Source organism: Xylocopa sonorina, unplaced genomic scaffold, assembly GCF_050948175.1.
Source record: "Xylocopa sonorina isolate GNS202 unplaced genomic scaffold, iyXylSono1_principal scaffold0052, whole genome shotgun sequence".
In the NCBI taxonomy this organism is placed as follows: domain Eukaryota; kingdom Metazoa; phylum Arthropoda; class Insecta; order Hymenoptera; family Apidae; genus Xylocopa; species Xylocopa sonorina.
Genome location: NW_027490123.1, coordinates 739,552 through 756,869, shown reverse-complemented (window position 1 = coordinate 756,869; position 17,318 = coordinate 739,552). Strand labels below are relative to the sequence as shown.

The following is a 17,318-nucleotide window of genomic DNA, read 5'->3' as shown; positions in this document are numbered from 1 at the left end:
TCGGGCCGTAGACCGACGCGCAACGGGTCACGACGTTCTACTAGGGGAGAAGTGCACGACTACATCACCGGAACGTTCGCCGACGACGACGTGCCGCTCGCTGTGGAACCGCGATGGTACCACCGGGGCATCGCGCGCCATCGGGAGCCAGTATCGTCGTCGATGAATCTCTCCATTTGATCATTTGGGTTTCTCAGGTTTACCCCTGAACGGTTTCACGTACTCTTGAACTCTCTCTTCAAAGTTCTTTTCAACTTTCCTTCACGGTACTTGTTCGCTATCGGTCTCGTGGTCGTATTTAGTCTTAGATGGAGTTTACCACCCACTTAGGGCTGCACTCTCAAGCAACCCGACTCTAAGGAGAGATCCTCCCGAAACGCGTACCGGTCGGTACGGGCCTGGCACCCTCTGTGGATAAATGGCCCCATCCAAGATGGACTTGGACGCGGTTCGTTGTCTCAGGATAAACGGATCCTCCCGAACACTAGATTTCCCAGCGGCGGAACCGCCGGATTCAGTGTTGGGCTCATTCCTGTTCGCTCGCAGCTACTAAGGAAATCCTGGTTAGTTTCTTTTCCTCCGCTTAGTAATATGCTTAAATTCAGCGGGTAATCTCTCCTAATTTGAAGTCGTCTCTACGTGACGCACGAAATTCATTCGTGCCATCGAACTCGGTTACGGAGAGAAGGTAAAGAGATTCGTATGTATAATATATACAAGATGAGGAGAGAGCATCGGCGAACGGGGACGGCAGACGACGAAAAGAACTTTCGTCCATCTCCGACACAGCGATCCTTTGATTTACCGCTCGAGAAACCGGCGAGAACTACACGCACCTCTTCGTTGTTGTTCTCGTCGAGGCGTTTTGTGCACCTCGCCAATGTCTTTCGTGTGTCGGTATTTCTTTTATATAAGATTCGTAAAAAATATAAAAAAAATGTGAGACTCTCGCTAGACGACCAAGCTACTGGCGTTTCTTTAACATCCGTCCTCTTTATCATCGTAGCTGCGAACGATCAACACCGTTTATACTCTCCAGCGGTTCCAACATCTGCGCGTAACACGCAGACATCGAAACGGAGCGGCTCCTTTTCCCCCGATTTTATTACCCTGATCCTTCAAAACGAAGGACACGCCGAGTTGGAGCGCCCTCACGAATAACGTTACGACATTACAGCGCAACGACGGCCTATGTTCGAGTGACATTCCGCGCGAGAGATCCTTTTTTTCCCTCGCGGAACATGTTATACACACGCGGAGAAAACAGAGAGAACGGGTTATTTTCATCGAACACCCTGGGGCTGTACGAGGAGAACTTCGAACGATCGGATGCGCATCATCGTCCCTCGCGTTACGACGATGTCGCTCTCTCTCTTGTATATCTCTTCTCCCTCGACCGAGTATTCTTCCTCGGTCTTGCGGCATGAAAAAAATTCATTTTAAGCGATGTCGGGCGCGCGCATGTTCGTATCGTGCGCTAAAGGCAGGCGAAGGCGATGCGTGTGGCGGGTGCGCGAATTCGGAACGCGGAACAAAATCGGCGATCGAAACACGAAGCGGTTCTCCGTGGGCGATCGTCTGTTTAATGGACGACTCACGACGCCACGAAGAACTCACGCGAGTTCGTGATCGACACACCGTCGAGTTCCATGAACACGATTACGCACGTCGCACGCGCACACACGTTGCCAATCGCAGATTGCCTCAGCACGGCCACAGACGACCCGGACGAACGTCCAACGATCGCTTGTACGTCGCGTATCGCTTCTCTTCTTCCCTTTTTCGGTGCCGCCCGAACTCAGAAACGTTCGTAATTTAATTCGAGAATGAACGACGGTGGGCAGATTCGAGCACCGTGGGGAAAGAAGATTCGACGAAACGCAACGCAAGCAGTATTTTGGTTACGTGAACGACCCTCAAGCTAGGCGTGGTTCAGGAATTGTATCCGTGGACCGCAATGTGTGTTCAAAATGTCGATGTTCATGTGTCCTGCAGTTCACACGTTGACGCGCAATTAGCTGCGTTCTTCATCGACCCACGAGCCAAGTGATCCACCGTTCAGGGTAATCGTACATGTATATTTTATTGATCTTTAAGTCTCTTGGTACTAAAGTTCGAACAAGTCGATACCCAATCGTCTCCAGTGAAAGAGACGCGGGCTTCGCCGAACCGTGGCGACTTTCACCGCTCGACGGAGGTCGAGGCAACACGATATATCGGTCCTACGGATGAAACGCATACGCCGATGGTTGGCGCGTAATGTCTCCCTCAAAGTTACGAAAAATGCACACGCGCGTCCAGGTATGAAGAAAAAAAAATCTTTCAAAAATTCATTAGGACTCCTCCGCGTACCAGCAGCCTCGAGGCGGTCTTTTTCCTCCCGACAAAGCGAAGCGAGCATAAATTGTTCGAGCTCGCAACGGCGGGATTACAGACTCTCGACAACGAGGACAACGGGCAACGCGGAATCGTCCCCCCTGGAATAAACGTGCGCGTCAAACTAAGAAGAAAAAAATCAAACACCAGCGGCGTATTGCTTTCGAGATCGGCAAGACGCTCTCATTCGAGTGAACATAATAATGTTATCATCGATGGGACACTCGTCGCCTTCGTGCACAGTCTCGAGGCGGTCTATAAAAGCTTTCCTCGGCAACGCGAAGCGAGTATAAAATTATTCGATCTCGCAACGGCAGGTTTTTCTCAGAGTCTCGACAATGAGGCTTAGCGCGAGCGACGATTCGTCCCCTCCGAACAAACGACGACGACGACGGTCTCTTCAAAATTCCAATACCATCTAGTCGTGTCGATTCCAACCAGGCTGAGATAAACGAAAAAAATTCATACATTCGTTAGGACACTCTACCGTTCACCCCACACAGCCTCGAGCGGTCTATATTTTTCCCGACAACGCAAAGCAAGCAAGTAAAGTTCGATCTCGCAGCGGCGGGTTTCAAGACTCTCGACAACGAGGTTATGGGTGAACGGCACGGAACGGATCCCCTCTGAGCTCAACGGAACAATTCTGCGAGTGGAAAAACGGCAAAGTGCCAGCGGCGTATTACTTTTTGAAAAAATGGCATAAAAAAGCGGACCCGACGAGTTCTCGATTACGAGAACTCGAGGGGTCCGCTAATGTACCGTAAACAACGACCGGGTAAATGGAAAAAAAATTCGTTGGGACGTTCGCTGGTTGTACAAGCCTCGAGAAGCGGTCTATATATTCACCCGACGACACGAAGCGAGCATAAATGATTCGAAAGCTCGCAACGATCGCTGGGTGTCTTAGACTCTCGACAACCGAGGCTATTGCCGACGAATCGTCTCCTCCGAAAGGAACAGTACGATCGACCATCTTCAACAGGTTACGCGCGACGACACCACGCACGCTCCTAGCACGAATTCAAACCCCGTACAACGTGAAACTTAAACTCAAATCCTGTATAACTTGAACCTTAAAATCGAACCCCGTATAATTTGAACCTTAAAATCAAACTCCGTATAACATGAACCTTAAACTCGATACCCGTATAACTTGAACCCAGAATAACTTGAACCTAATATAACTTGAACCTCATCTAATAAAACCAAACCTAAAACTAGCCTCTTTTTAACGTGGGGAAATCCTCATGGATCTCCCGGAGCTGGAGAACTGCGGGGGTATGTCAGACTCTTACCGGCTAAAACCCCACGGTGACCGTCCTCGGCGCTGCTGGGAGGGGACCGGGAAATCTGGACGAAGACGTCCGGTCCCCTCCCGCGCCGGGATCCTCCATGGTGACTGGGAGGACCCCCTTCCCGGAGAGGAGTGTGGTCGAAGAGACATACTCCCCCGCCCGAGGAATGAGCGATGGCTGGATCACGCAGCCACCACTCCCGTCCCGGGGGACGCGTGCAATGGTTGGTACAATCCCCCAATCGCACCGACCGCGCCTCCCGGACGACACCCCGTGCAAAGATGTGGGGCACGACCTAAGTGGTCCACCCCGCACGGGCGTCGTCGATGCCTCGGGCCAGGCGTGGCCCGGACGCACTAGGTGCCCCTGGTGCGTCAGACTCGATATCATGGCCCGACAAATGCCGAATCGTGGCCCCTGAGGCGTAATGGCTACCATCACGGCCCGTAGGCGCGGCGATGGTGGCGAAGTCCCGCCCCCCGAAGGGTTCTTGGGAGCGACCTCCACCCGAAGGTGGAAGACTCTAACCCCCCCCCCCCCCCTTCCGTGAGGCGGAACGGGGCAAACGTCTACGACGCCGACCCCGCAGGCGATGTCGAGCTGGCAGGGATTGCTCCCTAACCCGCTCGGCGGCTTCCTTCGCGACGATGACCTCCTCGCAAAAGGAGATCATGGCCTGCCAGACGCTCCCGCGACCAAGCATCCCCGATAGAATGCTCGCCAACGAGAGGTCCGACCCACCTCCGCCGCTAACACCCAACGCGGCACCCCCAGGCTGGACACTCCTGAAGAGTGTGCCGCGCCGAGTCCTCCGCGGCGCCACGGTGGTGGCGGAACGTCAGCCGCTCGTTGCTACGACCTACCCATCTATCTAAGATGGGCAGGATCGCCTCGACGGTCCAATGGGTTCCGTGACGAGACAGATCGTCTCGCCACTTTGACATGGTGGACCGCCGGGCCTGGAGCCTAAGCTCGTCCCGACTTAATGTCTCCCCTGGCGGGGTGGAGTCCTGACGCTCAGGATGAAGACGCCCATAAAGGTAGGCGTCTTCGAGCGCCAGGAACTCTAAAGGTGGCAAACCCGCCAGGGTGGTAGCCGCCTCATAGGACACTGTACGGTAGCCACTTATGACGCGAATGGCTGCCGACAATGCGTCGGCTTAAATGGGGGTACCGTACAGTGCCACACTCCTCATTACACCACAGTAGAGGCAGCGCACCCGCTCGTCTGGACCGCCAAGGTTGGGCATCATGCTACTCAAATGAGTCGTGAGTTGGCCCAATCTGACGGTCAGACGAGCGAAGTGCGGGACGAAACTGCAGGAGCCGACCAGGTAGACACCAAGATATTTAATATCCTGGACCACCCGGACGTCGGACGACCCGATCCTCACCAGACATGGAGCTGAAGTGCCCCTCCTACGAGGATGGAAACAGACTATTTCCGTCTTCTGAGGGGACAACTCCAACCCCATGCCCGAATCCGCGAGGCGATGGACGCAACAGCGACCTCCGCTCGACAGATGGTCCTCCCCAAGTCCCTGCCGGTGGCTAACACCATAGTATCGTCGGAGTAACACGTTAAGTGTACGCCTGCCAACAGGGAGACCCGCAGAGCCGTGTCCGTACCTCAGGTTCCACAATAAAGGGCCCAAGACGGACCCCTGGGGTACTCCACGGCTGATGTCACGCCTGACAAACCCATTGCGACCACCGTAAATGATGGCCCTGTCCCGGAGGTAATCACCGACCACCATCCGCAGGTGAAGGGGCACCTCGTGACTATCCAGGGCCCCGCGGATGGTCACCCACGAAAGGGAGTTAAAGGCATTCTGAATATCTAAGGATACTGCCAAAGCAACTCCCCCCCGGGACGTAGCCGAGTCCGAGAGGGACTTGACGCGCGAAATCGCGTCGATGGTCGACCGTCCCTCCCGGAAGCCGAACTGGCACTCGGCCAAGTTGGGTCCTACACGAGACAGGTGCTGGACAAGGCGACGCTGTACGATGCGCTCAAAGAGCTTACCGACCTCGTCCAGCAACACGATGGGCTTGTAGGCGGAGGGCGACTGCGCGACCCCTGTTGTCCTTCTTGAGGAGAACCATCCGTTCACACTTCCACCGAAGTGGAATCGTCCCCGTCTGGAGGCAGGCGTTAAACAGCCTGTACAGACGGGGATCGAGGACGCTGGGTGCCATGACCCAGGCACCGCCAGGTATGCCATCAGGGCCGGGGGCGATGTTACGCTCGCTCATGCGTCTGACGGCATAGGCCAGCTCCTCCCCGGACACCTCCAGCTCCTGTGACCATAAGGCACGGTCGATGGTGTAAACGAGGGCCAACACCTCCCCAGAAGGGAACAGGGTGCCGACCACCAGCTCCAGGAGCGGAGGGTCCATCGTCTCCGCGAGTAGAGACGCCCATGGACGTAACTTGTCCATGACAATTTTATACGGGCGCCCCCACGGATCTTCACGGAGCTTCGAGAGAAGTCCGTCCCAGGCCTGAGCCTTGGTACTCCTGATGACCAGCTGCAGCTGTTTCGTAAGCGTACGATATGATTATACAGCTGTGCCGTTCTCGTCGCGTCGGTTGTGTGTCGACGCCTCGCCCGGGTGTACTGGCGGCGAGCGACCCCGCAATCAGTGTGAAGGCGCTGTATAGTGTCATTCCACCAGTACACCGGGCGGCGGGGCGGATTGGAGCGGACACGTTGCATCCCCACGTCGCAAACAGATGACATGATGTCCGCGAACCAATCCGCCTCCGCGTTCACATCCACTGGCTCAGCCGGAACGCCCGGCCAGGCCACTGCGAGAACGGCCGCCATCAGGGCGTCCTCATCCAAGCCCCTAGGGGCCCACCTCTCCTGGTGGTGTGCTGATGGGCGGGTCGGGGGAGGCGTGGAGACCTATATGCGTATGTACGCATGATCAGAGAGAGTCTGCACGTCGTCGACCGCCCACACCGATACACGGCGCGCGGCCAGGGCGTTGACGAAAGATAGATCGACGATGCTTTCGTCCTGGTACCGTACGCACGTGCTGGCTGAGTCCTGATTTAATAACCAGAGACCCAGGCCAGCCGCCCAGTCCAATACCGAGTGACCCCTCTGGTCCGTCCTCGGGGATTGCCACGCGGATGCGTGAGCATTAAAGTCCCCGAGGGCGAACACTGGACGATCTGCGTGCGAAGAAACAATATTCTGCAGCTCGTCCAGTAAGATGTCGAAACGACTGAGGGGCCATCTCGGTGGCGCGTACACGCCCACTATCAGACAATCGGCCCAGTCGACCGCCACGAACCCGTGGCCGCGCGCAACGAGCGCTATCGGCTGGATCCGTGACGGGACCGACTGGGCGACCACCACGGAGTCCTCCAGGTCCCCAGCCCAGGACGGGCGCTGGAGAACTCGGCACGGCTCCGCAGCGACGACCAACTCAACCATGCCACCGCAGAGAGCCTGAACCATTAGGCCCTGTGCTGCAATGGCAAGGTTGAGATTGGTCTGGATGATGTGACCGTGAGGAGGCGTGAACGTTAGGCCGTGTCCATGGCGTCCCCCCGGCCAACATCATACATTTGAGCGGGATTTGCGGCCCGCTCGACCTCGTCCCCAGTGTCCACAAGTCTGGAACATCCCACGGTGGAGGATGATGCGGACGCACCACCCCCGCTGGAACGTCCCACGTTATGGACTTTATGGACACTGGGGATCTTGGTCCTCTTATCACTTTCCTTCATGCCCTTCTGCGCAGCCGGCGACGGCTGTGCCCCCTTGCCGCTTCGGCGGGCCTTAGGCGGGGAGCAAGCTTTACCCCCCGTTTTGTGATCCGCGGGCCGCTCTGCCTCTTTGCAGATGAGGCAAAGAGAGACGGAAGCGGTACAGAGGCCCGCCTGGTGGTCGGTCTCACTGCATCTGTAACATAGGTGAGACCGATCCACCATCGCAGTGCATCGCTGCTGGACATGACTCAGCTCCCAGCAGCGGTAGCACTGCTCCGTGCGGGGTTTCAACACCACTACGCGGGCATCTGCCCACCCCACCCGGATGCGGCCAGCAGCGACCACTTTCTTGGCCGCTGCCAGGGGGCACTGCACCCAAAGGGTGCCGAGCCCTCTTGGTGAAGACCGGATCAACCCGGTCTTCACCTCTTCTACCCGACACCCTCCCGTGCCGGCTATGACCTCGGCCACCTCAGACGAGGTGACCGAGTCGTCCAGGCCGAGGACGCGAAGGTCAGCCTTTTTACTCAGCCTGGCCACAGTTACACCGTCGCCGGCCAACGTCACACTCAATTTTTCGGCCAAGGCTAACGCCTTGGCTTCCTTATCAGGACCGGCAATCTCCAACAGGAGACCGCTGGTCCTGGAATTCTTGGGGCGGACAGAGTCCACCCCAACCTCAGAGAGTTTTACCCTCTGCCTGGCAGCCACCATAACATCCCGGTAGGTGGTTTTGCTCCCAGGCAGAAGGGTTAACGCGACTGCCGCTGTGCGTGGCAGCCGCCCAAGCTTCGGCTTCTCATCCTTTTTGGCGACCTGGGCCTTAGGTGGTGGGACAGGGGCGGTTTGGGCCTTTTTGGCTGCCCTAGCCGCCGTCCTGCCCACTACCTGGGCCCAGGTGCCTTCCTGTGCGGCACCAGATGCGGAAATGCATGGTGCTGGTGCGGCTGTTGCCTGGCTCTTCACTGCCTGGCGGGCCATCTGCAGCCTTCTTGCTGCCCCAGATGGGGCTTGTTTGGCTTTGGAAGGTGCTTTAGCATTCGTGGCATTTGAAGGTACCACACTGCGTGCACTCTTCTCCTTCTTTGTCTTATTTGATATCTTACCCTCGGTGGCCTTCGCTATATTGCCATCCGGGGGCAAGACAACTTACTCCTTCGATTGAAGGATCTCCTTACGGAAATCCCCCATCATTTTGATGATAATATCCACCACCTGCTGTAAAGTGACGGGTCCTATCGCCTCCTGTGCCGGGGCACCACTGTCTGAGGATGAGTTCCTCATATCCTTCCTTGTCGGGGCCGGTGTTGGCTCCGCGCGGCTCTCGTTCTCCAAGTCCGCCATAATAGCTGTTGACGGGCATGGAGATCGTCTCTCCAATGCACTTAGTCTTAGTAGCAGGCGCTTGTTTTCCGCCTGCAATTCTTCCACTAGCGCTTTCAGCGTATAAATATCGCTAACCGGCGGTGTTGCTGCCGGGCGCTCCACCTTTTGCGCCAGCTCTATGGTGGCTGCTCTGAGGCTCCTAGCTCCCATCCGTAAATCTCGCTGGATAATCCCTTTAAGATTTCGGGATTTGGCGGCGGCCAACTCAATCCGGTCCGCCTCCTCCAGCGCCCATGCTCCTAGGTCTGCTAGGGGCTTATTTTTTGCTTCTTTCAGGAAATCCTCCATTTCCGGCACCGGCTTGGTCGATTTGCTGGGTGGAAGTGGTACACCAGAGCCATGATGGATCTCTGACTCTAAGTCCACCAGCTCGGCCTCACGTTTCGCCTCGATGTAGGCCCTCTTGGCCTCCCCGAGGCCTACATATTCCCCAGTTGTTGGGGGTCTCCCTCGCTTCTTAGATAGGGAACACGGCCGCTGGATGGAAAAGTTGGATCGCACTGATCCAACGGACGTGTCAGAGTTGTAAGACGCGTCTTCCGACTCTACCACATGAGTTGGGGTTCCTCAGCCCGGGCGCAGGGAATCCACCTCGCGGCATAGCATCCTGCAACCCGGCTAGGGTGGCCGGTGGGGGGAATTTTTAAGATTAGCTTAGGTTAGGCCCCTCTATGTTTCTCAACCGGGCTTGGGACCGACTATGGCCATACCCCACTGGTCGGCACGCCGCTCCCTGTGGGAACGCAGGGTAGTCACCTTCCAGGGGGTGTTAGGTTCAATTAGACCCTGTCACACTCATTCATCCTTCCTCACATCATTCCACATTTCCTTTACCCTTCCCATACACACACATTCCGCTGACCACTTATACATTCTTCAATAACTAATAATAAATAATAGTAAATTATAACTAATAAATAATAATAAATAAGTAAATAAATAAAACTATCTGTACAATTAAGTTTACCTAAACATATACAATATATATATATAATTCTGATTGATTTACACATATGTATATTAACTATAACCCTCTATTTTAATGAGATTACTAGGCTAAAAACCCATCGCCTCAGGGGCCACGACTCGGCATTTGTCGGGTCGTGGTATCGGGTCTGACGTACCCGGGGCACCCAGTCACTCCGGGCTAAGCCTGGCCCGAGGCGTCGACGACGCCCGTGCGGGGTGGACCATTTGGTCGTGCCCCACGTCTTTGCACGGGCGTCGTCCGGGGGGCGCGGTCGGTACGATTGGGGGATCGTACCGATCATTGCACGCGTTCCCCGGGGCGGGAGCGGTGGCTGCGTGACCCAGCCATCGCTCGTTCTTGGGACGGGTGAGTGTCTCGTCGACCACACTCCCTTCCGGGAAGGGGGTCCTCCCAGTTATCATGGAGGACCCCGGCGGGGGAGGGGACCGGACGTCTTCGTCCAGAGTTCCCGGTCCCCTCCCAACAGCGCCGAGGAAGGTCACCGTGAGGTTTTAGCCGGCAAGAGTCCGGCATACCCCCGGAGTTCCCCAGCTCCGGGGGATCCATGAGGATTTCCCCACGTTAAAAAAAAAGGCTAAAAACCCATAACTCTATCATCCTCTTCTTTCCTTTTTATAATCTTAGTTATAATATCCGTGATGGCGCTCCACCTTTCCTCACTACTGAGCATATCATCTGAGAGCGTCTCTGGCCTGATATTTAACCCATCCTTACCTCTCCATCCTTCACCCCTAAGGCAATCAAATCCAACACATTCAAACACACAGTGTTCTACGTCATCTTTCACACAGGTACGGTATCTATACTACGGATTTCTCCTCTTCCTGAACTTAAACAAGTACTCATTAAATGCACTATGGCCCGTAAACACCTGCGTGAGGTAGTAGTCCATCTGTCCATGTAGTCTTTCAGTCCATCTTACTACGTCCGGGATAATCGTCCTCCTAACCCAAACCATTAGAGTTTCCTTCTGTTATCTTCCATCTCTCCCTCCATTCTTCCATCATTTTCTTATGCTTTCTTTTTTTAATCCCTTTAACCACTTTCTCCACCACTTTGTTTCCTTTTTCAACATATCCCAGGCTCTTCTTTACTTCTTCAAAAACTCTAGTCTTGCATTCTGCCACTAAATCTAATGATTTAGCACTCCACCAGCACTCCAATCCCTTCGGTAGGCACTGTTCTGTATGCTGCAGCTACCCTAATCCCACATATCCGCCTTACCCTCTCCAACACCCTTTTACTCATGTTTAGCCTTCCTGCCTTATTCCAGCATGGTGCAGCATATAGAACAATGGACTGTGCCACGGTCCCCAGCACCATCCTCTTCTTTTGTTTCGGGCCGTTCACGTTGGGCATAATTCGTCCTATGGAGTTCATCGTGGTAATAGCTTTTTCTGCAGCTTTCTTCATATGCACATCCATACTGACCCTATCATCAATCGTAACCCCCAAGTATTGCACACTACTTTTGTTCTTTACCTCACAATTACCAACTCTAAAAGTAACTTCTTTAAACTTGATAGTTCTACTTCTAAATATTATTAATTCCGTTTTCTCTTCCGCCACTTCCAGCCCCATCCTCTTTATATCACAGATAAACACCCTCACGACCTCTTCTACATCCTTTACCACCTCCTCCATATTGCAGCCACTCACTAAAAACACTGTATCATCCGCATAGCAGATCGTATTCACTTTGCCCTGGTACATCTTCATCTTCTTGATCACTTCGTCGAATACAACGTTCCACAATAGTGGTCCTAATACCGAACCTTGGGGTACCCCTCTAGTCAGTCCAATTTCTCTTATTCCATCCCTACCGACTATTATACCTACTCTGTTTTTAAGGTAACTTCTAATAATCTCCACAAGATATTGTGGGACCACCTTCCTTTCTAGGGCTTCCAATACGGCCGACCATTTCACCGTATTGAAGGCGTTTTTAACGTCCATAAAAACGCCTACTATTTTCTTTTTTTCCCCTATGGCTTTCCTAACCACAGTCTGTACCTTATGAATAGCATCAATTGTTGACCTACCCTCTCTAAAACCATATGGCTCCTCTTCCATTTTATCCTCCGTCTCTATATACTCATTAACTCTCCTTGCTATTACTTTTTCCCATATTTTGCCCATAATATCTGTAAGAGAGATTGCCCTGTACTTTACCACCTTCCAATCCGTACCTATCTTCGGTATTAATACTATCTTCGCCATCTTCCAACGGTCCGGGACCTCTAATCTATCCATACACACTTGTATTACCTCCTTGAGTTCTTCGGTTTTCCTAGTTCCGATCCACTTAATAATCCTTCCCGGTATCCCGTCTGGCCCCGGGGCTTTCCTAATGTTAATTCTCTTCACAGCATCCTTCACTTCCTCTATCCTAATCCTCATATCCTCCCTATAACTTTCCTTCATTTTTCTTAGCATCTCTGTTTTATTTCCAGATTCTACAGCGTATGCCTCACAGTCCACAGGGAACAGTTCCATCACTATTTTCATCGTATCGTCCATACTCATCGTAGGTAAGTACCTTCTCTTAAATTTGCCCATTACTATTTGGTATGCCATCCCCCATGTGTTATCTTCAATTTCTTTTACCAGCCTTCTCCAACACTCCGCCTTATTCCCCTTAATAATAATGTTCTTAAACTTTTCCTTAGCGGTCCTATACCTATCCCAAATCCCCATTAATTCCTTTTCAGTCCTTCCCTTCTTATTGGCTCTTATCCACATCCGTCTTTCCCTTACACACTCCTTTCTGGCCATACTAGCTCTATTATCCCACCAGTATGCACACTTACGTTTCCCTCCTTCCTACTTGCTCTTCTTCATAGTCCTATTGCAAATATCCCTAAATTTCTCCATAATCTTTCCAATAATCACATTTACGTCCTGGTCATCCATTGATCCCGTGTCCTGCACCAGCATGCTCCAGTCACTCATCAACCTCTCCAATTTATGGACTTTAAGGGTTCTGTCTTTCCATCCATCTCCTACAATGTTTCTCTAACGCTACTAGCGCCTATATTACTATCATATCTATTTCTGTTCACCTCCCTTTCACCGATAACACTAAACTCGATGTACACGTGGTCACTCAGTGTCTCTTCTTCCAAAACCCTCCAATTCTCGATTTTGTTCTTTATCCCTTCTGAACACAGTGTGATATCAATCACTGATGACCCGTTCCACCTCCTACATGTCAGCTTGTCCCATTCGTTCATACATACTAAGCTACATTCACTCATTATCTCTGTAATTATCCTGCCTCTTACATCTGATTTACTTGACCACGCGTAGTCCGTTGCGTTAAAGTCACCCAAAATAATTATGTTCCTCCTACCTCTAGATATTAGGCTCCTTACCTTACGCCTTGCCCTATGCCAGTACCCCATAAACTCCTTTCTGCTGCAGTTTGGCGAGCAATACCCTACCAAATAAACCATATCTTCCACCTGTACCACTATTATTCCCTTTTCTTGCTCTAGCACCTTAACCTTTAACCCAACTTCCTTATTAACTAACACTGCCGCTTTATTTTCTACGCTCCTAAATCATATCCCCGCTCCTTCAGTTGCTGGTTCTGTTATGCACACAATCCCTATCTTCTTGTGTACCGCATGGGCCATTAATATGTCCTGTGCTGCCCTGCTGTTATTTACATTCGTCAGGATGACTTTATATCTCTCTGTCTCCATAATTGTCACTTCCCATGATTTCTTCCATGATACTCCTTATCTCCCGCAGGTTCCTTAGCGCTCCTACGGATTCCCTATCAATGTCTATATCATTGTTTGAGTCATTCATTTCCCCTGTTCTTTTCTCTTTCGTGGTTCCCTTCTTTTCTTCTTTGTCCTCTATGATTTTCTTTTCATCATTCCTTTTGTTAATGTGAATTTCCTTCCTGCATTGTGTATTGATGTGACCCCACATCCCACATCTCCCACATCTGTATATTGAATTGGGCAATATCCTAACCCTATTCTTCGTCCAACCTATCCTTATGCCTTCTCCTTCTTGCAGTATCGTCGCTATCCTATCTGAAAGCCTGACGAACGCTACTTTTTCCTGCCATGGCTCAATTATGATTCTTTGCACGACTATCTGTTCCTCCTCCTCATCTTCACATTCCACGCTCTTCCTTATTGCTTCCACTGTCATTCTTCTCAATTAAGGGATCTGAACCTCTTATTTTGGCCGTCACCCTATTCCCTAGGACCACTATGGTCTTGCTGTCCTCCCCATCCATGGATCCTATAATCCTTTCTTTCCATTCCTTCACGTCTGAGTCCCTTTCCACCTCAACAAGTACTCCACCAAACCTCGTACCTCTGATCCTTTTAACCCCAGTTCTCTCCGTGGGGCAGGAAATCTTGCTTTTCATTGCGGCTATTATGTCCGTGGGTTTTTCCCTGGTATCTCCATACATATAGCCTTTCCTCTTGGCCTCGTTCCTCTTGTGTCCTGTATTCCCTTACTTCCCTCATCACGTTTCCTCTGCCTCTCCATTCCCTTAATATCTTTACCACTTTTGACTTTTCTCTTTACCACCTCACTCCATGTGGTCATATCTCGCGTCTCCTTAACTCCTTGTCCCTCTTCTTTCTGTTCATTGTTGTCGTCTCCTATATTTACTTGAACTCCTATTGTTCTATATCTCTTTCCATCTTTTACCGTCCCTACTACTTCGAATCCCTCATTTCTCGACTCTTTTATGCTTCTTACCTGTTTAGAGATGCCTGCTTTTACTATTTCCTCGTTCCTCTCCCTTTCTGTTCCTCTTCCTACCCTGTTAAGCTCCTTATTTACCCTGTTCTCACCCCTCACTCCTACTCGTCTTCCCTCCCTGTCTACCTTACTAAAACACTGGGCTGCCAGGTGGTCTGCACCGCCACATTTGTAGCACAACTTTTCCCGCACGCTGGGACAGCTAACCGCCATATGCCCCATCGTATTACACCTAAAGCACCTGTTATTTATCACAAATTCCCTAATTCTATATATATTCCACCTTATTCTTATCCTCTCATTTTCCTTTAAAAATCTATCCACTTGTAACCCTGTCACCTCCACGCACGCCGTTTGGGTCCCTCTCCCACCTTCTCTTCTGAAGATCACCTTCACTTCCCTCGTATCAATATTAAAACACTTCCCTACCGCTCTCTTGATCTCCTCATCCTCAGCCGTTATGTATAGACATAACATATATAGATCCTGGATATAGATCCTGAATGTATATCCTCTTTTTTCTTCCTGTAAGGATGTTCGCTTCCTCCCCCATCTCTTTCAATTTCCTTACCAGACTGTTCGCTCCTGCACCCCCTCGAACTCTAATTAATATATCTTCTGTGTTAAAGCTCTTTCTTACCCCTATAATGTCCTCCGCTTCAAACCTAATTTTACTCTTAATATCTCTTAACTTATTCCTAAAATTTATCCGCGCTTGCCTATTATTCCCGCTAACATTCGTATCCACCTTAACTTTTATTACTGGTATGTTATTCCCATCGAACTGTGATTTCCCGTTAATTTCCTCCCTATCTACTCCCCCGCTCTCGTCGACAACGAGTCTTTTACTTGGTGGGGTTCTCTCCGATAACGATATCGACGTTACCTCACTCTCCCTCCTATCTACCCTTTTTCTTTTATTATTTACCCCTTCCTTCCCACTCATCACATCACCTATTTTTTCATTTGTCTCCCCTGTCGTTTCCCTCCATCTCTCTTCTATCGAGCTTGCCTCCAGCTCTGCATCCTTTATCTCCTTACCATATCCTCTCACCCTTCCTATACTCTGTCCTTCTTTCTTATTCCTATTTCCTTCTCCTATACTTCCCTTTCTCGCTAGATCACTCTTTCCTCTCGTTCTCTTTTCTCTTATGTCTTCGTCCTCCTCCTCTTCACTTGTGGACCCTTCCTCCACTCTCCTCCTACCTTCTGTTCCATCCTCTTTACCCTTTGTTATCGTCTTCCTCAGGTACGCCGCTATCACGTTACTGCCTATTTTAATATATCTACTCATCTCCTTATTAATTTCCTCACTGAATCTCCTGCTGCTTGCAATCATATTGCAGGTTAGCGTGAGTTTCCCCACCCATGACTCTATTGTCTCAGTTGCCCCGGTCCCTCTGGTAACTTCATACAACTCCCTACCTATTTTTGACAGCTTCTTATCAGCCTCATTTCTTATTTCTTTATTCAAATTTCTGCTGGCACTGTATGATCCCTTGATATCCAGGGTAGTTCTCATTAACTCCTGGGCTATCGCTTTGATTTCCTTCGTATCTTGTCCCTTAGTTCCCTCATCTCCTCCTGTGCTTCTCCTATTTATTTCCTCATCCCTTTCCACTCTCTCCCTTGGTATGTAATATCCTTTTCCACTCTTTAATGGTGTTGGTATCTTCGCTAATTCCTTCCCTCTTCTCTCTTTGACCATCCTGTCCTCCTCACTATCGTCCCATTCCCTCGGTGCCCTATTCCTTTCCTCCCCTTCTTCTTCCCATCCTTCTTTCCCGGTTGCACTACTTGACCCCGAAACCCGGTGAGCCATTTCAGGGGTCGCACGGTAACCGGATGACGATCCGAAGAGGCCCGCTTGACCACCCTCATTCGGACCGGTACTGGGGGATCCGACGCCCCCTGCACCGTAAATTTTTTACTTTTACTTGTGTCTGTCATGATTGTTTTAGTTTTTCTTTCGTAATCCAGCTTCATAGCTAGGTCGTCAACATTTAGATCCGTCCGTGTTTTCTAGTTTTAGCAACATTTGATTCCTCCTAATATATATTTATTAGTATATTTTAGTTCCTATTTATTTCATTTCATATTATTATATTATTTTCTATCTGTTGCTCTTCATTACATCACGTAAGACGTGTTTTTTCCATAATATTCTATTTTATTTTATTTTATTCTATTGTCGTATAATTATTTATTATTTTGCCGATATTGTTATTATTTTATTATTTTATATTATTTTATTATCATATCTTGTTCATTTCATATTATTTTATCTATTTTATTATCTAGACTTATTCATTTTACACAAGGTATAATATTTTTATTCTATCTATATTTTATGTCTTGTATCCTATATTATTATTATTTAATTATTTTTACTCTATTTACCTATCTTATCTAATTCCTATTGTTTTATTTTGTCTAATTTTTATTTAATATTAAGTTATACCTTATACATATGTTTTATTTTATCTAATTTCATCTTTTTATTTATGTGTTTATATATTATTTGTATATTATTTATATTTATCTTTATTATGTATATTATTTATATTTATGTTATTTGTATATTATTTATACTCTCTGATGTTAATTATATTAAATATGTTCCTATTATTATTTTATATATCTTCTTTTATCAAATATATGCTATTTATAAATGCTATAATAAACATTTGTAACCTTTGCTACCATCATATCCACTTTATCCAACTACAGTCGGTATCATCTCATGACTACTGTCGGTAACTTGTAATTTTCCACATTGTCACATCTTCACTTCTTCCTTTAG

General features: G+C 49.8%; 1 non-coding gene across 1 annotated transcript; it reads right to left on the bottom strand.

The window, feature by feature from the left end:
• Nucleotides 1–1,910: 1,910 nt before the first annotated feature.
• LOC143432192 (5.8S ribosomal RNA) lies at nt 1,911–2,066 on the bottom strand. Its single transcript, XR_013102917.1, has one exon. It is a non-coding gene; the product is annotated as a 5.8S ribosomal RNA (ribosomal RNA).
• Nucleotides 2,067–17,318: the final 15,252 nt, after the last annotated feature.